We start from the raw sequence: 12,688 nt of genomic DNA on the forward strand, positions 1-12,688 counted from the left end.
CACTTCCTCCAGCCTTACCACCACTACCTTCTTAGGTCCTCATCATTTTAACTTAAAAACTGATTCAGTGAATTTTCCTGCCTTCTCACCTGCCCCCTTCCCCTCTAATCTATTTTCTACATTGTAACCAGAGCGATCTTTCTCAAGTGCAAATATGACCACATCATTCCTCTGCTTAAAATCTTTGATGGGGGACGCCTGGGTGGCTCAGTCAGTTAAGCATCTGCCTTTGGCTCAGGTCATGATCCCAGGGTCCTGGGATCGAGTCCCACGTGGGGCTCCTTGCTCAGTGGGGAGCCTGCTTCTCCCTCTGCCTGCTGCTACCCCTGCTGGTGTTCATGCCCTCTCTCTCTGACAAATAAATAAAATATTTTTTAAAAATCCCTTGATGGCTCTCCATTGGCCACAGGACAAAATTCAAATACCTTAACACAGTCTTTAAGACCTTAAATGATCAAGTCTCCGTCGACCTCTCCATCTTTATGTTCTGTTGTTCTTTTTTTGCTTAGGGTGGGATACAGAAGAAGAGATTGAGAGAATCTAAGCAGGCTCCATGCCCAGTGCCAGCACGGAGCTCGTCATGGGGCTCAACACGGGGCTCAAAGCACAGCTGAACGTGGCAGGTCTGAACACGGGGCTCAATCTCACAACCCTATGATCATGAACTGAGCCAAAATTAAGAGTCGGATGCTTAACCAACTGAGCCACCCAGGTGCCCCTATTCTGTTGTTCTTTAAGCCCAGCTGACATGTGACTTCTTTTGAGATCTTTCCCAGACCTTCTTGTGCTCCTGTAAATACTCCATTTTGACCACCAGCATAACATGACCATATTGCATTAGAGAGAATAGTATGTCCAGGAAATAAGCTGGCTTTTCACTGGAGTGTTAGTTCTAGATACTATGCGATTTCAAATATTTCCCCTGCTGAAATTGCTCTCGTCCTCCCCTGAACTCCTACTATATTTCATCTATCTCTTGCCTTAGGCACCTTTTATTACAGTTAGTTCTGCACTGCTGTCACCACTACTGTACCACTACTGGGTAGTAGCTCCTAGAGGGCAGGACTCTTGCCTTAGTCAACTCTCCAACCTATGCACCACTGGGCCTGTAAGCTTGCACTCAGTTGCAAGGCACTCAATCAATGTTTGTTGAATGAATGAATTTTATGTATGGACATTTTTACTTATATTGCATTTCTATCACACACATTCCCTTTGACGATATGGTTTCATCATTTAAAAGATGCTATTATAATATTTAAGCCTATCAGCTTTTCTGCTAAAGAACTGCTTAGTACTCCCTACTTTTTTAAATTTGGTAACAAAATTATCAAAAAAGCATTTAGTAAATTTCTCACAGACAGCCAGAGTCTTACTATGTGAGGGACGTTTAGACTAAAGCAATATTTGTTTGATCCCTAATTCACTGTTTTTTCTGTTTCTCTTTATCAAAACTCATCTTTTATGACTGATTTCACTACTGGTTGAACTAGCTTAGCAGTTGGTTGACCTCAGTCAATTAAGGGAGACAAAAATGGTACTATTATCAAGCATTTAGGTAAAAAATAAATGAAATACAAGCTAATACTTTGAATTGGTATTTTGCATTTTGAAAATATTTATTTGCTTTTCAATGGAATTGTTTTTGGTAAAATCAGTACCAAAGTAATTCGATTTTTTAAAATTGTCTGATATGAGGAGATGTGTTAAAGTCATATAGAAACAATTAAATGCAGTTTCTCCTGGTGAAAATCCTAGTTCAATGATGTGCGTCAATTCTGAATATCTGTCCAACGATTCTTAGACACAAATTATGATTGTATTTTGCTCCTCATATTTGGCCCTGTTTGTAACTCAACAAGTGTCTTGGATAAGTCCCCTGAGTCATAGAGGCTGAGTGAGTTGAATCAGAAATACTGGATATGGATGATCATTATAAAATGCACACTTTGACCTCTTCAATTACGCCAAGTGACAAGGCTCTTTTTGACACATTGAAAGGATCTGGTCTTTTCAATATTTAATTTATTACTAATGAGGGGCTGCAATTGCTATGAATTAAGTAGACTGCATTTATCATAAGATCTGGCACATTTCTGCTTCCATTTTAAAAAGAATATCTGAAAGAAAAAATGGAGAAAATTAGATGCATGAAAATGCATTGTCTAATCAAGAACCATGATCATTACCAGCTGTCAAAGGATATCTTAAAATATTTAATGAGCTAAATTAAGCTACAAAGACATGTCAGACCTTTTTATAGAAATTTACCTGGATTTGACCCTTTGATCTCACTCCAGAGCAGCATGAACCAAGGAAACAAGGGAGGAACAGAACATAATGGAAGAATGAGCATCGACTCAGCAGGCAAGACACTCAGCTTGACCACTTATTTGCTGCCCAAGTTTGGACAAGTCACTCTCTTACTCTAAATTTCCATTTTCCCACCCGTAAAATGAGATGATTGGGCTAGATTGAGAGTTTCTGATTGTCTCATAGTCCATCCCTATTTCATGTCCATAAAATTTGTTTCGGTTCCAGTCAGTTCAATCCAACAATCTTGAGGAACAGCTACAGCAGCGTATTGTAATATAGTAAAGTATAATATAATATAAACACAGTACAAGGCTTTAGAATCAGATAGACAAGAATTTGACACTGGGCTCTCAACTTACTATCTTATATGACCTTAAATAAACCTATTCACCTTTCTAAGCTTTAGTTTTCTATCTGTAAAATGGGGACTATGAGACTACATATGTTTCGTGATTGCTATAAAAATCAAATGATGTAATGGGTGTCTTGAATTATGCTATTTGTTGTCTTAGACAATGTTTGAGAATATGAAGATGAATCCTACTCTGCTTACCCTTAAAGTGATTATAGGTTGGGAAAAACAGCAAGTAAACAATGAGCTTAGATGCAATGCAGTCTGTGAAGAACCAAGTGGTTTGGAAAACACAAAGACCAAGAGAGCAATTTCAACTTGGAGAATCAGAGAATCAGAGAAAGACACATGTATCCCTTCAGTGATCATTTACTGAGCACCTACTTTGTGCTCAGCATGAGGGTAAAGAGATGGATAAAAACAAACGCCTGCATTTCATGTGTTCACAAAACCAGTGAAGTGATTCTTAGTTTTTGCTTCATAAGCTTATCAAAGCAAGGAGTCTGTCCCCCAAAATACAAGCACATAATTTTGCATTCAAGTTCAGAGGATTCAAGAACCCTTTGGAAGTTCTATACTCCTTGGGTCTATGGACTCCAGATTAAAACTCCTGATTAGGTTGGAGGCGTTATCAAAGAGGTGGGGGAAAAATGTCTATATAAAAGAAGTGGCATTTGAGGCGAGTTCTGAAGAATGGCTAGAATTTCTAGTGGTGTGGAAGCACAGTCTTTTTCTTGGTCTTTGAACCTGCCCTCTCCAATCCCATAGCTTATACTGACCACTCACTTCTGCTCATTTGTTGATTTAGGACAAAGTGCCTAATTTCTGCTTTGCTGCTTTTCTTGACACTCATTACCTGTGTGCTCCCTGATGCCTGGATGTTTGCCTGACTCCTGAGTTCAAGGTGCTCTTCGAGGACCTCAGGCTTCTATGCTAGCCTAGTCTGCCACCCTCCCTCCAGGCACCTATGCCCCCATCCCTGGTCCCTACTTTTCATTGCTGCCAATGTCTTTGTTCTCCCATCCTGCTTCCTATTCTCTGTCTCTCTGATCCACTGTCAGCAAAAGGCCCAACGGAATGGGTGAACATGTAGTAAAGAGGCCATTTGTGGGCAGAAGGTCTTCCTCAGATCCAATGCCTACTCTAAAAAAGGCAGCCTGGCCTATCAGTTGTCTTTTTTCACTGTCCCAGTTCTTGTGCTTTGACTTAATGTCTTCTATCTATATATGACTATGTTTCACAGAGTAGATTAGTCGCAGTAATCAATCACTCAAAAATGTCCACTGGCTTAACCCAACAAAGTTTGTTTCTTGTGCACCTTTCAGTTCAATGCAGGTTGGCAGAGAGAAGGCTCAGCTCCAAGTAGTCTTTCAAGTCCAAGGCCAACCATGTTCCACACATGGCTCTCAAGATTGCTCTGAGAATTGACATCTAGATGGTGAAAGCAAAAAATGTGGTGGTAGTGGTGAGGAGTCCGGAGCAAAGTAACATACATCATCTTCCAATGGCCAGAACACAACTACAGGGCTCTAGTAACTGCAGCCGCGAGGCTAGGAAAAGCAGTCTAGCTGTGTGCTCACAAGGGAAGTGAAAAGAATTTAGTGAGCACATAATATCATCTCTGCCACACATGGCCATTATCTAATTTGATCCCCCTAAGAACTCTGGGGGGCACATGACAAGGATTAATTTTCTCTGTTTAGAGATGAGAGGACAGAATCTGAGAGATGAAGTGATTTTCCCAAAGCCACAGAGCCAGTAAATGGCAGAGTCTACAGTCAAGCCCAGGCCATCTGCCCCAGTACCCAAACTCTTTCTTTTATACATGACCTGTGGGTCATATAAATATATAATCCCTGAATGTCAGGGAAAGAATCCTTAGGGCAAATTATACTAAGTGAAATCCAGGGACAATTTACATCAGAAACATTGGAAGGAGCTCATTAAAATGCAGATTCCCTGGTCCCAACCTGCACCTACTCCTGATTTAGCGCCTGGAGGTTGAGTCAAGGAATTTGCGGATAATTCTATGCAGGATATAGTTTGAGAACTCTCTGCCTTAGGGCTTCACTTGATTTTCACCTATATGCTTAAAAGGAAACAAAGGTCCTTATAGAAAGCTGCCTTTTCACGTGTTTATAATCTGTTCTCTGTTGGAAGACCTCCAAACCTGGCCTTGGTGATGAAAGAGTCAGTTGTATTTTAATGTTTAAAGACGCATGGATTTCTTTCTAAAAATAGGCACGTGGGGTTAGGGATGGGAAAGGGTCCATAGCAACATTATCATTCAGATGGAGGAGTGCTTAATAAAACTCTGGCTATCTCTATTGGCAAAGTGACTAAAGACCTGAAGCAAATTCTATGGTAATTCAAGTAAAAATAATCTTACTTTCTCTTGAATTTAGAGCTTTATGTGCAATTCTGAGATAATGCCTTAAATTGAAGATAATTTTAGAATCAATTTAGGGGATAGGTTCTTTCCCCTGTCAAGTTGCCCAAATATTGAATATAGATTTCATTGCACATCTGGCATAAATACTGCATGGTCTATGACATCAGGGGTATAAATATTTCATAATTAAGAAAAAGATATAGCAATCAGTCATCCAGTTTAATAAGCTTCTGAATTCATACCTTTGCATTCCACCCCCAAAATGTGAGAATGCTGATAAGCCTCTTAATTATATTTTATAATATTTCATTTTAATGTAAAAATTATACATATTTCACTTTCATGTAGAAATCACTATTAATTTAAGGAATGTTAAGTAAGCTACCTAAAAGCCTTATAAAGTGTTATTTAGATAGTCAAAATGTTTGCTTTTCTCTCTTCAAGGTGGTTTTAGACACTAATTGTATAAATTTCAACTTTAGGTTTAAAATATCCTTCTAGTAACTATAATTTAGTGTGAATTATTTATACTCTTTGGAAGAATCATACAGAGAGAAATGCTGAATCATAAAATGGTAGATATTACTTATGGCAGTGGCAATCACTGCCAAATTCCCTTGCATGGTCATACCTTCTGCCTCGGTAGATATACGGGGATTGTAGGTACAGTTATGGCCACACTGGGGGCGAGGAGGGCCCATTCCTCACCCCTTCTGAAGGAAGTAGATGATTGGGTATCCTGACGATCAGAGAGCTGAGGCCAGAGTTTGTTTTATTTGCAGCATGAATGCTAAAACCCCAGTTTTCTGCCTGCCCCTGCCTCTCACAGTTGAAACTTTTGTGTTTCCACCTGGGCTTTAAGGGGCTTGTGGTCATGAAGGATGCCGGGGGATGGCCGTCATTATTCTGGAGCCAGCATTTGAGGCTAGCAGTTCTGCACATCCAGCTCCATTCTTGCAAAGGTACACCTGAATACCCTGATATTTCAGGAAACTTTATATCTGAGTTCCATTCAGGACTGATTTATTTTAATCTTACATGAAGTTGGAGGGGGGCACTATTTGAAAAACTCTACCGTAGTATACTACATGTAATGGCCCAGAGCAGTCATTTTAGAATTAGATAGGCTTGGGTTCAAATCACGACTCTGTCGCTTACTAGCGGGGTGACCTTGCAATCTCTCTGAGCCTCAGTTTCTCCATGTAAGTGTAGATAACGATAGAATCATAATATCTATCTCATAAGGCTATTGCTGAGATTTTTAAAAAATCCATCCATCCATCCATCCATCCATCCATCCATCCATCCATCCATCCATCACATATATGCTTAACATGGTACTTGGCACTGGCACATCATAAACACTTAAAAATGGCCTTCGAAGTCAGGAAAATGGATAAGATCACACAAGTCTCGTGTGTAAAGTGAGATGAGAAGAGGGTCTAGGACAGTAACTCAAAGAACACTGAGTCTGAATCTGAATCTCGGGGCCATCACTCACTGCTCTGTGACCTCTGGCAAGAGGCCCTGTTGGAGATGAACTACAAGATATTTATTAGTTTTAGCATGATGGATGATGTTGATGACTTTGGTGGGAACATTTTCAGGGGAGGGGGAGGGATAGGAACTTTTTCAGTGGAGGGGCAGGGACAGAAAATAGTGAATGGGCGATGAGGAAGTGCAAACATGTACACTAACGACTACTACCAACCACCACCACCACCACCACAGCGAGTGTGGTGTTGCTATGAGCCGGTCTCAATTAAGCACTCCTCAGGGATGATCTCATTTACACGATTACTATCTCCATCTTACAGATAAGAAAGGTGAGGCTCAAGAGGCTTATGGAACATGGGCAGGGTTACAGTTGTAGGAGTCATAACTGGGATACAAACTGCAATTTCTTTTCATACCCCAGTGCTAGCATAATGAAATGCTAGAAAGCTCTAAGGCATTTCTTTAACAGCTTCTGCAGATGAGGAGATACCGTGTACTTAGTTTTCTTAGCACTGGGGCTCTGAAGATATAACAGATAATAAAGCAACCTTCTAACTCAAATAGCTGTATTTCAAGTCAGGGCTTTGAACCCAGGGCACTACACATTTGCTGGGGTGATGAAGACTTCTTAGGCTTCCACTAATGATGCAACTATAATGCAGGGCTGCTTTACTTGTGTGCCCCAAACTGACATTCTTGGAGCAATGCCAAACATTTAGCTGGAATCACAGAGAACACCTAGCAAAAGAAAACTCACAGTGAAGATTTTGCAAATGTGGCATAGGTCAGAGCTATGCTCTACCTGTGTATTTTTGGCGTGCTCTCTTATTCCTTGAATATGGATGGATCTTTCAATTTGAACTTCCTCAATGCAGTTCCTCTTGGGTTGGCTTCACAGTCATCTTCTCTGTTGGGTACCCAGTCACAGCCCAGGTGGTCACAGAGGCCAGTGAGGCTGCAATTACAATGGCGGGCAGAAGGTCCTTGGGGTGCTGCAGTCCTGTCTGCATAGCAGAAGGAGAGGGCAGGAGGGCTGTTCTGTTAGGTTCTAGGTCCAGCATCTGTCCTAGTTCAGTAGCACATTACTAGGCCACACCCTAGACCCCATCCTAGAGCTCATCATTACCCAAAAGGCAACTTGAAATCACAAATTCAAACTCTCCTGTCTGGTTGGGAGGCAGAGGAAAGCACAGACCAAAACCAAAAACCAGACTGACCATAGCTGTACCACTTCTGAGTTATGGGACCTTGCACACATGATTTAACCACTTACTGCCTCAGTTTCCTCTTATACAAAACCTGGAAAGTAATAGAATATGCCTCTTGAGGTTATTTTTGAATTGAGTGCTTAGAATGATGGCTGGCATATACTAAGTGCTAGCTCTTGCTACAATTTTTCTCCTCTCTCCTTCAACACTTGCTTTTTAAAACCTATTTGAGGGTGCCTGGGTGGCTCAGTAGGTTAAGTGTCTGCCTTTGGCTCAGGTCATGATCCCAGGGTCCTGGGATTGAGTCCACAACAGGCTCCCTGTTCAGCGGGGAGTCTGCTTCTCCCTCTCCCTCTGCCCCTCCCTCCGCCCCCTCCCCCCTGCTCGTGTTCTCCCTCCCTCTCTCTCTCAAATAAATAAAATCTTTAAAAAAAAAACCTATTTGCTTTCTCCCAAATTCAGACCCTTCCATTTTCTTTGGTTTTCACCCCCCCCTTTTCTATTTTAATCTAGATGTTAGATCTATCTCCTCTATTAGTCACTAGCCAAATCCTTCAACTCCTTTGATTCTTCACTGTCCTGTGTATCTGGAAAAACCATAATCCTGCATCAGTCCATCTGTCTTTAACTTGCTGGCCTCTTGCTCTAACCTCTCCCTTCCCCAATCACAGTTGAAGAGGTACTCTTCCTTGAGTATGAGGCAAATCCTGTTTCTTACTCCTCTTCAGGTAAATGATCCTATCTCCTCTATCTTCAATCTAGTCTACTGGCTTCCTTGTTCCTTCTCACCAGCATTTAAACATGCTCCGTTTCTCCCACTATAGAACAAAATGCAAAACAAGAGAACAAAACACATGTTCCCACCACCCTGTATCTCCACCGAGCTACCAACGTAGAACAGCAACGCTTCTAGGTTCCAGATTTGCAGAATTTAGAAAGAGCAGTTTGCACAAAGTTGTCTTCATTAGCATCAGCTCCTCAGTTAACTGCGGACTGTATTTTGTTGCTCCCTTACCACTGACATTGCCCTAGCAAAGTCATCTGTGCCTCATGGTGGCAGTGATTAAGGGTAGAAAGATACAGAAAAAAATTTTGTCTCCTCCATAGGGTATAGAATAATACCTGACACAGAACAGAGCTCAGTAAATGCCTCTGGGAAGAAGGAAAAAAGATGTACAAAGAATTAGGCTCACGATGACAAAAGAGTTACTTACAATTTTCTGTCTTGAACCCAAACTGGTACAAATTCACATGCAGTTCAGTAAGAAAAACCTCTCCTTGGAAAGAATGGAGAAACTTGGGATGACATTGATTAAGTAGCAACAAATGGTCTCACTTGATTTTTCAATTTTATTTTCATTAAATAGTCATGAATATATTGCTAATTCATTTCAGAAACAAAATTATAGACTGGCTTATCAAGTGTTAAAAAGAGCAAAAGGCCCAAAATGGAGCCACTTTTGCTAAACCCCACCAAGACTTAATACCTAACCTAATTGCAGTATCAGCCTTTCCCAAAAGTGGAATTTCAAACCAGTCTGGAATTTCCTGATCAGCACTAGTGAAGTAATCTGCAAGGTAAGACCCCCCCCCCACCATGACCTTAAGAGAAGGTGACCTTGCCCAAAACAATTCTTTCTTTTCTTTTGCTAATAATCTCTTCTCCTCCTCCCACCCTGTATCTCTCTATAAAATCCTTCCATTTTGTACAGCTCCTTGGAACGTCTTTCTATTTGCTAGATGGGATGCTGCCCGATTCATGAGTTGTGGAGTAAAGCCAATTAGATCTTCAAATTACTGAGTTGAATTTTGTTTTTTAACACAAGTTTAATGCATTAAGGTACTAGCCCAGGAAAATCTGTGAACCACAGCTTGAGAAACACTCCTCGAGAGCTCCAAAATGTATGTAGAGGGCATGCCCATCCGTTTTCTCCAGTTGTTTCTTACTATCATTTGTATCTTAGCTCCTTCCCAGATTTGTCTGCATCCTTTTCATTTACTGATATTCATGGCAGCTTTTGATTTTTAAGTTGAGGGGGGAGGTGTTCTCCTTGAGGTCTGGGATGGAAAGAGTACAGAGACGTGGAGGATCAATGGCCAGTTTTCCGTCAATGCAGCGGCTACTTTGGCTCAGATCCGCTGTGCAGGCACCCTCTTCAGCTACTTGGAGTTAGGCCTCTGGAAGCTCACAGTTGCTTCTTCTCATTGGAAATTGCCCTGGGTTACACCCGCTCCTGGGGGCTGAATAACTGGCTAATTCAGGGATACAAAGGTGGGGCAGCCTCTCCTGAATTCAGGACAACTCTGAAGGGCCACCCCAGTTCTGGAGCCCTCATAGAATCACCCGAGACCCCATTTGCAACCACATTGCAGGTTGGCATCTTCCACGGCTCAACTCTACCTCCCTCATCTCCTCACAGGCCTATCGCCTGTCAAAGACAGAATGTAAGGCTCCTTCTCTGCACGCATGGTGGCGCGCTGGGAAGGCGGGAGGGGGAGCAGCACGGCAGTGCGCAGGCGCAGCCGCGTGGGTGGGCCCGCTTCAGCTGCCCGAGAGATTACGAGAACTCCGTGGCATAGTCTCTTCCTGTCTCAAAGTGCGTAGCAGGAAGCGTTTGACCTATACCTCTCTATGTGAGGTTCCTGCGCACACAGCTCTGGCACCTGGGGGACCCCCCATCTGATCCCCAGGACAGTTTGGAAGTTGCAGTCCAGTGCCTGGAGACTCCTTCTTGGGCTGATGGTGTAAGGCAGGGGCCTCGCACTTCCTCAGACGCTTCCGGAGTTGTTTGAAGCAGCAGCCACAGGCAAGGAGGTGCCGCGGGACGTGAAGAACCCCAACAAACTCGGCCTTCAGAGGAGCGCTAGGCCGAGACACAGTGCCCCCCAAACCGAAGGAAACGTAGAAAACGTTGAGGCTGCTGTGTACTTCTACGGGAAAGCCGTTAAGCTGAACCTGGCCAGTGCCATCTGTTTCTGTAACGGAGCCATGGCCTTCAGCAAACTCAGGAGCTACGTGGGGGCGGGGCAGGACTGTGAGCCGGCCAACTGCATAGACCCGTCCTAAAGCAAAGCCCGCGCAGAGCGAGCCTCGCCCTCTCCAGTTCGAATGAGCACAGCCGAGCCCCTAGGATAGGTAGGCTTTGGAGCTGGATCCCCACAACAGGAACTACAAATTGAACTTCAAGATGGCGGAGCTGAAGCTTAGAGCGAGTCCCATGGGAGGTGTCAGGGGCTTTGACACCACCAGCCTGCTGAACAACCCAAGCTTCCTGCGCGTGGCACCAAACCTGATGAACAGCTCCCAAGTTCAACAGCTGTAAGTGACAACTATTCTCTGAGGTTTTTTTGGTGGTTAAATTTCTTTTTTTTTCTATTGTGGCAAAACGCACGTAACGTAAACCTTTAACCATTTTAACTATTTTAAGGTTTACAACTCAGTGCCATTAAGTACATTCATTGTGCAACCATCACCACTAATTCCAGAACATTCCATTGCACCAAAAAGAAGCCCTCCCCCCATTATAGTCACTTTCCAGCCCCCTCCCCAGCCCCTGGCAACAACTAACCCCTCTTTCTGTCTCCGTGGATTTGGTTGTTGTGGACATTTCACATAAATGGAATCACACACTTAAAAGAAAAGAATATACATGGCAGTTAAGGAGATGCTTTTATTCTGGCTTTTGGATTAGGTAAGATATTCACTGATGAGAAGGGAAAGGAAAGGACTGGAGTTTTATAAAGGCAGGAGACAGGGGAGTCATTTGCTTTGTATAGGAGTGCTGTAGAGGCCGAGTGGAAGTGTAGAGATGGCTTTATCTGGGTATATGCAAATAGGCCAGGCTGAGGTGGTCCTTTGCAGTTAGCCATTTTCAGAGCAGAAAAAAAGTGGTGGTGCTAGTGGTCAGGTTCCTAACTGCCATTGCCTTCTGGGAACCCAGGGCTCAGGTAAAGTTCAACACTGTCACTTTCAAGAGCTTTCTTCAGTTAGCCTCCAGTAAGCAACTCTCCATCTCAGAATCTGTTTCCAGAGAACCACTTGAAGACAGTCTGCCATCTGGCCCTTTGGATGGGTTTGAGCTCCTCTGGTTAAAAGAGTTTGGGCCCCAGAAATCTATAGAATTGCATTTTTATGAGATAATTGATGAAATTCTGGGCAAGCAAGGGGTGAGATTCCAGCCAAAGTCTTCAAAACTCCTTGTGTGCATTGAGACTGACTGCAGGCTGAGCTGCTTCAGGGCGGTGTTGAGACCCTGAACTTAAGTTCTTGGAGGCTTTTCTTACAGCAGTGCCCTAATGGGAACTTGGGAAAGCACCTACATATAGCAGCCTTGGTGTGGAGCTTGGGCCTTGCAAGATGGGCAGTGATAATGGTGAAGCCTTTTCCCACTGGCTTGGAGGGCAGCCACCTGGGAGAGATAAAGCAAAGAAGTACAGAGCAGACTCTATGTGATGCCTGCAGACTCTGTGTGATGCCTGCAACTGAAAGTCTTATGAGGGGCCATGGGAAGTACCCCAAGATATACAGAGGGAACATTTTTTAAATAGAGGTTGGATTTCCAGCAACCAGGTTGGTGGAGGCTTAAGCTCCATGCTTTGGTCATGAAAAATAAAAGTAACATTTCAGGTTGGTGAGGTCTGGGCTATCTGTGCTACATTAAGGTATCTTTAAGTCCGTCCCATTAAAATAGGAGTGTTGTTTCTTGGCAATTTGGGTCACAAGATCACAGATCGGAAATTTCTTTATAAACTGCACAATACTTAAATAATGTAAGATTTAAAAGCAGATATTATTGCCCCTGCAAAGTCTACTAGGAGGTCACCTTTGTGGTTAGGTATTCTGGTTTTGGGATCTGGCAGATCTGTGTGATTCTGGACTAGATTTTAAACAGTGGGGGAGCCAGAGAGAAGAGAGTGATTTTT

General features: G+C 42.9%; 1 pseudogene; it reads left to right on the top strand.

Annotated features, from left to right (window-relative positions):
• Nucleotides 1-5,951: 5,951 nt before the first annotated feature.
• Nucleotides 5,952-11,088, top strand: LOC123796736 (small glutamine-rich tetratricopeptide repeat-containing protein alpha pseudogene; annotated as a pseudogene).
• Nucleotides 11,089-12,688: the final 1,600 nt, after the last annotated feature.

Source organism: Ursus americanus, chromosome X (genome assembly GCF_024610735.1).
Source record: "Ursus americanus isolate L20-20 chromosome X, mUrsAme1.1.p, whole genome shotgun sequence".
In the NCBI taxonomy this organism is placed as follows: Eukaryota; Metazoa; Chordata; class Mammalia; order Carnivora; family Ursidae; genus Ursus; species Ursus americanus.